Source organism: Falco punctatus (assembly GCF_963210335.1).
Source record: "Falco punctatus genome assembly, chromosome: Z".
NCBI classification, from domain to species: Eukaryota; Metazoa; Chordata; class Aves; order Falconiformes; family Falconidae; genus Falco; species Falco punctatus.
In genome coordinates this window covers 26,193,626-26,205,239 of record NC_137586.1, presented here as the reverse complement: position 1 = coordinate 26,205,239, position 11,614 = coordinate 26,193,626, and positions in this window count along the sequence as shown.

The window sequence follows — 11,614 nt, the reverse complement described above, 5'->3', positions numbered from 1 at the left end:
AGACCATGGTGGGGCAGCCTGTGCCCTGCAGCCCATGGAGGTTAGCGGTGGAGCAGATATCCACCTGCAAGCTGGAGCACATGGGTGCGCCCAAAAAAGGCTGTGTCACTGTGGAGACCCCATGCTGGAGCAGGCTTCTGGCAGGACCTGTGGTCCCATAGGGATCCCACACTGAACAGTCTGCTCCAGAAGGACTGCATCCCATGGAAAGGACCCACGCTGGGGCAGTTCGTGAAGAGCTGTAGTGCATGGGAAGGATCCACATTGAAGAAGTTTGTGGATGACTGTTTCCTGTGGAAGGAACCACACACTGAAGCAGAGGAAGAGCATGAGGAGGAAGAATTGGCAAAGGCAGTATGTGATGAATTGACTGCAACCCCCATTCCCTGTCCCGCTGTGCCACTCAGGGGAGAGGAGGCAGAGAAAATCAGGAGTGAAGTTGAGCTCGATAAGAAGGGAGGGGTGGAGGGAAGGTATTTTTAAGATTTTGTTTTATTTCTCAGTGTCCTAGTCTGATTTGATTGGTAATAAGCTAATTTCCCCAAGTCGAGTCATTATGTTTTGGTCATTATGCTAATTGCTGAGTGATCTCTCTGTTCTTATCTTGACCCATGAGTCTTTGTTACATTTTCTTTCCCCTGTCCAGCTGAGGAGGAAAGTGATAGAGCAGCTTGGTGGGCACCTGGCATCCAGCCAGGGTCAACCCACAACATAAACCCACTAACTGCAGCTGAAATGAAGCACCAAATGGGAAGCACCATAATGCAACTTTCACTTCAAAGCACATGCAGAGAAAAGATACATTTTCAATAACACAACTGCACCATCCCCTTACAAGGTGAACCCAGATACTGCAGCACCCTTCTAGCTGTACCAGTGCTCACTACGGTTTTTACGTTCGGGTACGGAGAAGCACCACATTTCCAGTGAGAAGGCTTCTGGAAGCATCGTGCTGGCAACAGCTTTTCACTTTCCCTTGTGCTCTGTAACTCAGTCAGAGGAGTTGCCTTCAGAAGTGAAGCAATGAACTGAGACTTCCTTGAAAACTCTGCTTACAGCTATTAGAACTCCAGGCAGAAAAAATGGGAAGAGAAGATGGATGAATGTGCTCCACACATTATGAAAATTGAAGGCAAGCATGAAATCTTGGAGGAACATGTGAAATAAACCCCCAACAATATTAAAGGGACACTGGAAATTCAGCCCCAAATTTTCTGCGTGGTTAAAAGAAGTACTTTGAAAAAGCCAACATAAATGATAACATCTGCCTGACTTTTAAAAAAGAACAGGGTTTTAGTTACTATTTACTTCAAACATACCAAATCTGGTGCTTCGTAAACAAACTGCAGCTTTTTGAATGGGAAGATGCACAGAAAATCTGAAGCAATCAAAATGGGTGCCAAGTTATAAAGAACTGCTTTGCCAATAGGGCCCTAAGAAAGGAAGATAGCACAGAGATGTTGAGAAAGATATGATGAGATGCAGCAACAGTGAAATATATGTACATTGGGAAAATCAGTAGCAGCGACTGTTAGGCCACTGCTTAATTGTTCATTACAAAGCTTTTATACCTCCTGAGCAGCATATATTGTGGCCAGCAAAACAGGCAGATATCGTGCTATAGAGATCTACCACAGAATTGCTTTGTTCCTCTGAAAAGGCAGGAGCTGACATCACTGAGTGGTATAAAAATCAGTAGGTAGTGGCTATCACTCAGGAGCAGCTGAGTACCAGGAAGCAGGTAATCTTAATTCAAAATATATGCAACTCCACATCTTCATAATTATGTATTTGGCCACTTCACAGGCCAGAGAAAAGGAAAGGCAGAAACTTAGCCAGAAGATGGGAACATGGGAAAGAGCAAAGTAGAAAGCAACTGAGCAAAAACGTTTTTTGTTCCCTAGTGACACTGTCCAAGTATATAAATCTAAGCAAGGAGTATGTAGGATGAAATATCAACTAGATTTTAAATATTCCTTACAAATTCACAGGAATAAAAGAACTGGAAATCATCTTGTCTGTGTCCTAAAGTTGGATCAGCTGTACTGTTGTCATTCCTGACAGATTATTTGCTTAACTTGTAAAGATCTCTAGTTCTGGAGCCTCCACAACCTCTCCGGCCAGCCCGCTCCATTGCTGCACCATCCCTAACGTCAGATAGCTTTGTCCTGTGCCTAAACCAAGACTTGCTACATTACTTCCTATCCATCATGAGCATAGGACAAGCTATTCCTTCGTCTTCTCAAGGGTCTTTGAGGTATTGCAGCAACAATTCGCATGTCACCTAAAGTCTTTTATATTATCCTCCATGTAGGAATGATGTAGCCTGTGTATCACAAAGCTGGACCTTTGTGATACCATATAAATAGGAAAACTGATACCTTCCCTGGACAGCAGAACACACAAGCCTGGTAAGTTAAAATACTGCATGCTGACTGTGAAACTGTTCTCTTGCTCATGGTGCACTGTTGTATGTGCACTTGTATGCACATGCGTGCAGTCAGATCTGCTCCCTAATCTGACAAATTCAGAACTGTTCTTTGGCTGTCACCCACAATTTTTAAATTGCACAGCCAAAAAGAAAATCTACCCTTGACTGGTTCAACCCCAAAGAAAATAAATTATTGACGACTTCTCATCTCCACTGAATTCATATGAGGATAAGCAACAAAGCACAATAGGATGGTTCTGTGGCAAGTCAAGGTGACACAAGTGGAGCGGCCACGATCTCACCCCAAGCAGATAAAGTCTGCTTGAGATAATGATATTCCTGACCAAGCCTGCAGTAAGATGACTTTCCCTACTGGCAAGCCTTTCTATACAGATGGATGCAGACTTTCCATTTGTCTCAGCTTTTAAGGTGTCCAGCTGAAGATGACCTAGGGATTTGCTTCTCTGAGGACTATGAATTGAACTGAGAAAATCAGGAGCTGTCTGTAGTATCTAGTAACATGTGATGCATTTAAAATTACTCATTGCTTCTTGGAAAAGTATCCCATAAACTTTTTCTACATAAATGTCTGTTCTCCATTTGTCAGTTCTTCCTCCTGATGCCACGGAAGGTACATACCTGTCGCATGTCCTAACCTACTTTTAAGAGGATGGGGGCTTAGTTTTAAAAGCAGAACAGCAGCCAGTCGCTCCAGATAAGGATTTACTGTTTTTCTTAACTTGTCCCTGTTGTCCCTGATATGTACATTGTGCAAGACGTTGTTGCAGGAAGGTTGCCCCATAAAATATGCTTACACTGCTATCAAAGATGGTGACATTTTGGTTTCTAGAACACAATTTTCCATACATTGGTTTTGAAAATTTTCTGTTTTTTCTAGGTGAGCCACTTGCCCTCTATTTTGGTTCAGATGTTGCTTGAGGCTGTGACCCAGAAAGAGGGTCCTTGACTTGCCATAATACCACAGCTGGATTTAATTTTAAAGTTATTGGCATACCTTTCAGCCATTTCTAGATGTATTTCTGGTGAAGGAAGACTGGTCTTTGGTTGTTTGCCAAGGGAAACAATGGAAAGGCCTTTTTTATATATATATATTTGAGCTGAAGGCAGCCTGATAAAATGCAGTTTCTGCAATTTGTTGATTTATTAAACTATGCAGAAATTATTAATCATTCGAAGCATGAGAAATAACTCACTGGTTTCCTGTCTTGGTCTTACTCAACTTCAACTGACCTCTTTGATTCAACCCCCAAAGATGATTATTATTTATATTACAGCAACACCTAGAGGCTCCTACTGAAATCAGAGCGCTATTGCACAAAGTTCTGTACACACCCACTGAAAGTCATGGTCCTGCCTTACATTCTGTAGTCCAAACTGGTCAGCAAAAGAAATATAAGCAGAGAAAGCAGTAGGAGCCAAGGCAAGAGGATGCACCCACGCTCACACAGGTCATAGTGCTGGGACACACCTTTGGCACCTACATGTGAACGCAACCATGTCATCATCCTGCTCTCAGAGACCACAGCCAAAACTAGATGAATGCCACCAGTGCACTGAGGCCAGGAGCCAAGCTGCAGGAACCAGTGCTGGGGCAGTCCCCACAGTCACTGGTGGAAAAGAACCTATCAGGGCAAAGAGGCCCAAGATCCAACACTATCACATCCCAAGAGGACTTCTGAGTCCAGAGCAGGGATTAGAAGGAGAATGAGGATGGATGGTGGTTTGGCAGTGGTTTTGCTTACCAAAATGTATTGTAACAGCTCTGCTTCTGCATTCTAGCCCTTCAGTATCTATTTTGGACCTGATGAAGGGAAAATCTCTGGGCTTGCTTTCTCCCATGCTGCTCGGGGTTAAAGAGGGCTACAAAATGTAACAAGGTTTGGAAATCACTCAGCGGTGTTCATTGGTTGCTGGATCCAGCATTTATTAGTGGAGGGAGCTTCAGGTTTGAGGCTAAATCACTGGCTGGAGAGGACAGAAGCAGGCAAAAGACAAGGGGTACCACATCCGACCTGCAAGTTGGATGTGTAACAAGGATGATTTGGAAATACTGCAAAGAGCAAACTGATCCTGGTGGTAGTGTCAATAGCCTCCCCTGTGAGCACTAATTACATTATTACGAAAACAGACTAACACAAAACTGAAGCACAGAAACATACATTTAAGATCTGGCCTGATGCCAGTGTGCTCAAAGCACATTCTTCAGACCATCTGAATTATGATACTACTTTATTTGTTTTGCTGAAGAGCTCAGGAGCACTAATCCTCAATCTGCACCCCCCCGTGGTCCATGCCATAAAAATACAGAAGGCCAACCCACCACCTGCCCCCAAAAAGCTTACACTGCACATGCGAGATCAGAGGGGCACAGCCAGCCTAAGATGGTGTAGCCCAGCAAGATGGCTATTTGTCTCCAGGTATCCATGGTCTAGCTATTGTCAAGGCAAAGAATTTTGAAAGAGGATTTTGAGGGAGAACAGCGTGACTTTACTGATGTTTCCAGTGAGATTGTCATTAAGGAGGAATATAGATTTTTTAGTTATTTCCCCTTCTGCCTGCAGTCTTCTTACTCCATACCTACCAGGTGAAATGTTCCAAAACAAATATATCACAATCTATTATAAAGAAACACCCAGACAAGCATCAATAGCTGCATGGGAACAAATAAGAACATTACAAACAATACATCAGGCCCTTGCTTGATGCTTCAAGCTTAAATAATAGCACCTTCCATTTCCTGGGTTGAAAACAGAAAGTATTTGCTAATGATCTTAGCAATTCGCAAAACAGAGAAGAAGGGGAGAACCCCCGCTTTATTTTTGGCAGATCAGATGATGCTGAAGAACATGTTTGTGCACGTGAGGGGAGTAGGGGAGCATGGGGCTGGAGCCACATGGAGGGGATTTGTATGCAATGGGAATAAATCTGTGAAAATGTGTAAGTGGAGCTGCAGAAGGAAATCTGCAGCCGCCTGAGCCAGGCGGTTGAATGGCAGAGAGGATGGAGGCTATTTGAATACTGATGTGGCCCTCACTTTCTTCCATTTCCATTAATGACATGCTCATCAAGGGCAAACAATGGGACCGGCTGCCTGCGCCTGTCACACTGTGTGGGTGCTGGGAATGCCAGGCTGTCATCCTGGGGCTGCATTTAGAGACCTGCACGCTAATAAGAAGTGCTCTGTGCCGTCAATGCAGACAGGTGCTTCCGAGGCTGGGACATGCTCCATTCCCTTCCCCTGAAACCCTCCTTTCTCGGCCCCCTGACAGACACCATGAAATGCACAAATTAACAGCCCCATCATGTTGGGCTGCTGCTGCCTGCAGTGAAAGCAGAAAATCAAGTTGTCACCCAGGGTGCAGTGATAAAGCCACAGCCTCATTTCTCTGTTGGTGCCCTATAATAGCAAATGCCAGACAGCTGGATGGATTGGGAGGTTTTAGATTAGGGTCGTGATGCACTTTGGCCACTGAATTAGCAGTTGCTGTTTTCATGCAGATCATTTGTGTGCAAAGCAAACATCTGGAGAAAGCAAAGGCTCAAGGGTCAGATATTCGATGCTTCTTTCCTCTAATGAAGCAGAAATAACAGAAATTATACAATGCCTTTGAAAAAAATTCCCCCTCTCAATGAAAAAGCAAAAACCCTCCTTGATTTTCCTTTAGAGACCTCCCCAGCAAATGCGAGACTGTTTGCAAGCATTTACCCATGGCCAAACTGAACAAGACTCTCAAACCAAGACAAACTTGTAATTTTACAACAAAGGTGACTGTAGAAAAGTCACAGCCAGTCTTTCTGGGAAGGCAAAAGGAAGGGAGGGTGAACTCTCCAAAGCATTTTATTTCCATAGTGCATCATTCCTCTCTAGCAGTGGGCTCTTCCCACAGCCACCCAAGACCCACTGCAATAAGAGGGTTTAGCCATTTTCACACGTGGTTAGATCAGCCACAGGTGAGAACTGATGTCCAGAGCTCAGAATGCAAAGTGGGGCCAAAGCCACGCTGAAACTCCCATTGCCTCCTCACAAAGGCAGGTACCTAGGCTTCTGAGTGAAAACCAAAGCCCAAATAGAACAGAAGAGAGTCATCAACAAGGGAGATGACAGTCGCAGAGACTGACCACCCAGACATTTGCCCTGCAGCAGATGCTGCACCAGCAATAAGGAACGCAGGGGCCTGAGCCCTTCAGACTCCAAGGAGTTTAATGACATAACTGCTTGAGAACTTCAACATAAAACAGGAAGAGCAACTAACGAAACTTACAACATAAAACCCCCCTCCTGTCATTTTTATAGTAATAGTAAAACACTTTATTGAATTTATGAGCTACATAATGACTATGAAGAATGTAACTTGAATTAGAACCAACTCAGAAGTATAATATCAACTATAAACCCTTTTCTATTACCCCATTCCTTTATCATCATCCTCTCCGGCTCTTTTTAAACCAAGGAATATTGTGTTCTTCAAAATTTAAGTCTGAGATCCATCCCCTAACTTTTCAATACAGCAAGCAAACCCCAAGTGTCCGTAATGGACATAGGGCCAAAAAATCAAGGCATGGCTCAGGAACAGACTTCACAGCTAGAGTTAAGAAATCACTGAAAAACCAAAAAGCGAACAGCACTTCTGTGAAGGTTGCGCCTGGGGAGGCATGGGGGAATATCCCGAGGGTTTTGGTTGTGAAGCTGCGTAGCAAGATGCAGCATGGCATTATTAGGCAGTTCAGACCCCAAAATGCAGTCATCAGTGCAGACTTTCAAAACAAAAGCACAAACGCACAATGCACCCCTGCACAGGTAGGAAGTCCATTTAGGAGCAGATGCATTAGCAGGACTTCGAAGCACCCTCTCCGGAGCCCTTTCAGTCCCAGGGTTTTGACATGAGCGATAAAATCTGTGCAAAGCCAGAGAATGCATTGAGGGGCTGTTTATATCCAGATCCATTATTTTTGCAGAGGTGTTTGTAAATGAATGATTGCGGGGGAGGGAAATGTACATAACACAGCTAAAGCAGCATGTTTTACTGTGTTTTCTGATTCCATTTTACTCCTTTAGTCTCTCTCGTCCCCAAGGATTTTTCTGAAGGGCTGATAAAATAAAATGGGTGAAACAAAGCCATAAGCCAGTTAAGTCTGAAAGACATGTCATCTCATCTAAAAAGAAGAAACGGACCATTTCCATGCCTAGGGCTGACAGCAACGCCTGAGCTAGCAATAGTGCTATTCCATTTGATTTATAGAATAATGGGGTGACAAATGATGACAAAAATAAACTTTTACTGCACTGAACTGCTCCTTTATTTATGAAATTTGGCCAAGTAGTGAAATCTTTTATCTGCAAGTTGTAACATGGAGTGGAAACGAGCGATTATGGTGTGGTAATAGTAATCCAGTGATGGAGGCCGAGTCAGTCGGAAATGGATTGAGGTAAAATAACTACCGCACCATGATAAATGTGAACAGCGCTTTGCTGACAGATGATCTAACAGGTGTTCATAACAACTATATAAGAGGATTTATTTATGACTAGCCACAGCCGCAGCACTGTAAATCAACTCCAGCAGCTGCACACCGCTGAAACCAAGTCCCTGATGGAGAAACAGTGCAAGAACCCAAAAGAACACAATTCACTCCAGAATCTTAATCATCAAATAATGTGTTTCTTTAAGCAATTACACCACAGTGCAGAATTAGAATGACTTTCAATTACATGAAGCTGAGCCACCAACTAACTTTGCCCAAATGCAGGCATTGGCAGAGGCCCACAAATCCAGCTGGAGCAGAACAGTTTCTTTTGGACCCGGTGTCAAATAGGTGCCCTGTTGGTTTCCCCCCTGCCCATCCTGGTAAAATAAGCCACTTTGGTGATGTTCTGGCAGGGTACCATGACAGAAAGGGCAAGAGGGACAGAAAGGGCTCCTCTCTTTGCCTCACCAGTCCAAGCTCCATCAGTGAAATTATCTGATTACCAAAACCAATGCCAAATCCCACCAAAACGCTGCGGTCTCACATGAGGTCTTTAAATCCACATCATCCTGCTGGCTTGCTTTAGAGCATGGATCTGGAAATATCTGCAGACAGACAGCTGAGGGAGGAATCGACAGTACCAAGTGGGACAGGTACATGTGTTCTGCCAGAATTGGAAAAAACAGTCCAAAAAATAACTGAATTTGTAATTCTTCCATCTCTTCTACCTTCCTTGCAACCGACACTTTAGATCATATGGAATACCATTTACTTTCTGAACAGAATTCAGCAAGTGCTGGTATGCTGTGCAGTACCGATGTGCACGCAGAGTGCAACTAAACGCCTAGACATCCTCACACAAATACAAAAAATATGGGCAAACCAAAATAAAAATGATAGGAAGTAATAAATACTGGGGGATCAGATTATTATGTGTGTGAAACACCATCTGTGAAGAGAAGGAAGTGCTGCCTGCAGCGAGGTACATTAGTACAAGCTTCCAGGCGCCATTCAGAAGACCCGGGGCCCTGCCGCGCGGCGGGGCAGAGCCAGCATGCCGTGCCAGGCGGCAGTGCCAGGCTGCAGCCCCAGTGCTCGCCCACACCGGCCTGCTCAGGGTGACCAGGTGTGGAGGCTGCCGCAACAGGGAGGTCACATGCCCACCAAAGCCTCCTGGGCTGGCCCTAGACTGCTCAGCCCACGCCTGCCCTCCGCTTGGGATTCAATTACAAACCTTCACTAAAGCAGCAGGCCTTTCTGGAGGCCAGTACGCCATGGGACTCCTGCCTCCACAGCCCAGGAAAAGGGGCTTGCTGCCTCTCCTCCAGCCTGCCCACCTTCCTCCTTCACCCAGGCAGGGTGCTGGCACCTGGGGGCCCCTCTGGCGTCCCAGGCATGCCCAAGCCAGGTGTGCAGGGGTGCTGCGGGGTGAGCAAGGGCTGCTCCATCTGCCCTCAGAAGCCACGGCTACCGGGTCTTAACTCGGGGGACACCTGCAGCACTGCTACCCGCCAGCCTCCCTGGTTGCCTAGGCCTCAGAGCCCTGCGAACGTGAATGTCCTGTGGCTGCTGCTGGTGCTCTGAGGTGATGAGAGGCAGCCTAAATCACTCAGATGTGGCGTGTGGCAGAGGGAGAAGAGGGGATGCTGCCTCTCCTAAGGCTCCTGTCCTCCCTGCACCTCCTTTTCCTGCTCTGCTCCAGCTGCCATCCCAAGGCTCCTGCCCTCCATGCATCTCCCTTCCCTGCTCTGCTCCAGCTGCCAGGCTTGGTGTGCTGCTGTGAGCCCAAGCTGGGCATTCCACAGTTCAAGGCAAGGCTGAACTCTGCAGGCAGGCTCACTTTTCCCAGCTATCTCCCTCATCCACCTGCCGTTAGCCATCGCTAAAACGGCTGCCAGCTGTGGCTGGTACAAGACAAGGTCTTTCACTACCTTCCTACTGCCCATCCAGAGTCCACCAGCATTTTTACAGGATGGGAGGGTGAGAAGGACCTGAGTGCACCAACAGCTCTTGCTCTTTCTTAGAGGAACAAGGTGACTTGTAAGCTGATTTTACAAGGCTTAGTCTATATCCTTCCCATCAAGGAGAAAAAACAGGTGCGGGTTGAGGCGGAGGCAGGCATGAAGATGTGGATGGTGGCTCACAACACACTTGCTTCTTTAGATGGTGCTAAGGGCAGAGCTGCTGTCCCCTTCCCTCTCCTCTGAAAGCCATGACTGGGAAGGCAGGCAAAGGAGGAGGAAAGTCACCAGGAGTGGGGTGAGAACAGGCTGTGGTGGAAGCCAGCAACACTGATTTTTGCCTTCTCTCTTATACATGCACAATGGGAAAAAGGAGTTTAGAATAACACTACTAGTAAAGATACATTTATATGGACCAGACTATATACAGGGATTTAAGTGGATCAGGATTTGGAACAGTACAGTCACAGCACAAGCTCAGAGGTACCAGCCACTGAAGAGCAATTCATCGTGTACCTTCTGAAGCAAAATCAGTTAGCTGTAGGACTGGAAATGCAGTGGTGTTCACCACCTCTTTCTCTTCCAAACAGGTTCACTGGACTGTGCACAAGTATACCAGATAAAGGGTAAAATAACCTGAGCAGAAGCATTGCTTTTACCAGGGTTGTGCACAAAGGCTCTTACCGGCAGTGAAACCACACTATGAAAACACAGCAAAGCCTGGTATCTGCACCACAAAATATTTAATAAGTGTTATAAAAACACACACTTCATGTAAAACAAACAAGAGTGTGGGGAAGGGCACAAAGACAAACTGACAGAAAATGAAGGGAACAAAGCCCAATCCTCATTCAATCCAATGCTTGTTTCAGGCACACATTGGAAGTCAGATGAGGGCTTGGGAGGATTCAACTTACCTGTACATTGCTTACTAGAATCCTTGTTAGGGTATGTAAGTGCCAAGTTAAAAATAATTCAGGCATATAAGATACTGTATGCAAAACCACACAGTTCAGTAATTGAATAATTTAAAAGAAGAATTAATACTAATTATGGTAATGGACTATTGCAAAACAAAGTGTGTAAAAGGATTTAATCCTATCACCAAATATCAGTAACCAGCCTAAGCCTCAGATCAAGAGGATTTAGAGCCAATGTGGTTTTTTAGGTCCTATCCAATACATACCTGGATATTCCTTTGCTAATGTACATTTCCTGTTTTGTTCCTGTTTTAGTAAACATCATCTCGTAACAGCAGATGATGAGAGCTTCAGTACATGTTGTGTTTAAAACAGGGGAAAAAAAGTTAATTCCTTCCTCCAATTTACATATATTGCTTTATAAATGTTACAGAATGCCACCTGGTTCCCGAGTTAGTAGGAAAGATCATCAGGAAAGCCTAATTTATCAGTTCTACGCCATTCATTATTTCATACATTGTATCATGGCCCTGCTCTAAAAACACTTCCATTATTTCCATTATCATTTCACAGGGTATTCTATTTATATCTTCCACTATTTTGTTCCTACCTCTAGACCCATTTCTGCTTCTGCTATTTTTAGTTAGAAATTAGTTACTAGAATTAAAGCAGGCTATGCATGAAAAGATACTATCCTTTCATACAACATCATAAAAAGTAAAAGGAATAAGAGGAAAAAAATTGTTACTTTGACTGTCATGCATCAAGCCTATGTTCATGTTCTGCCATCCAGAGAAATATAACAGCTCTTCCCT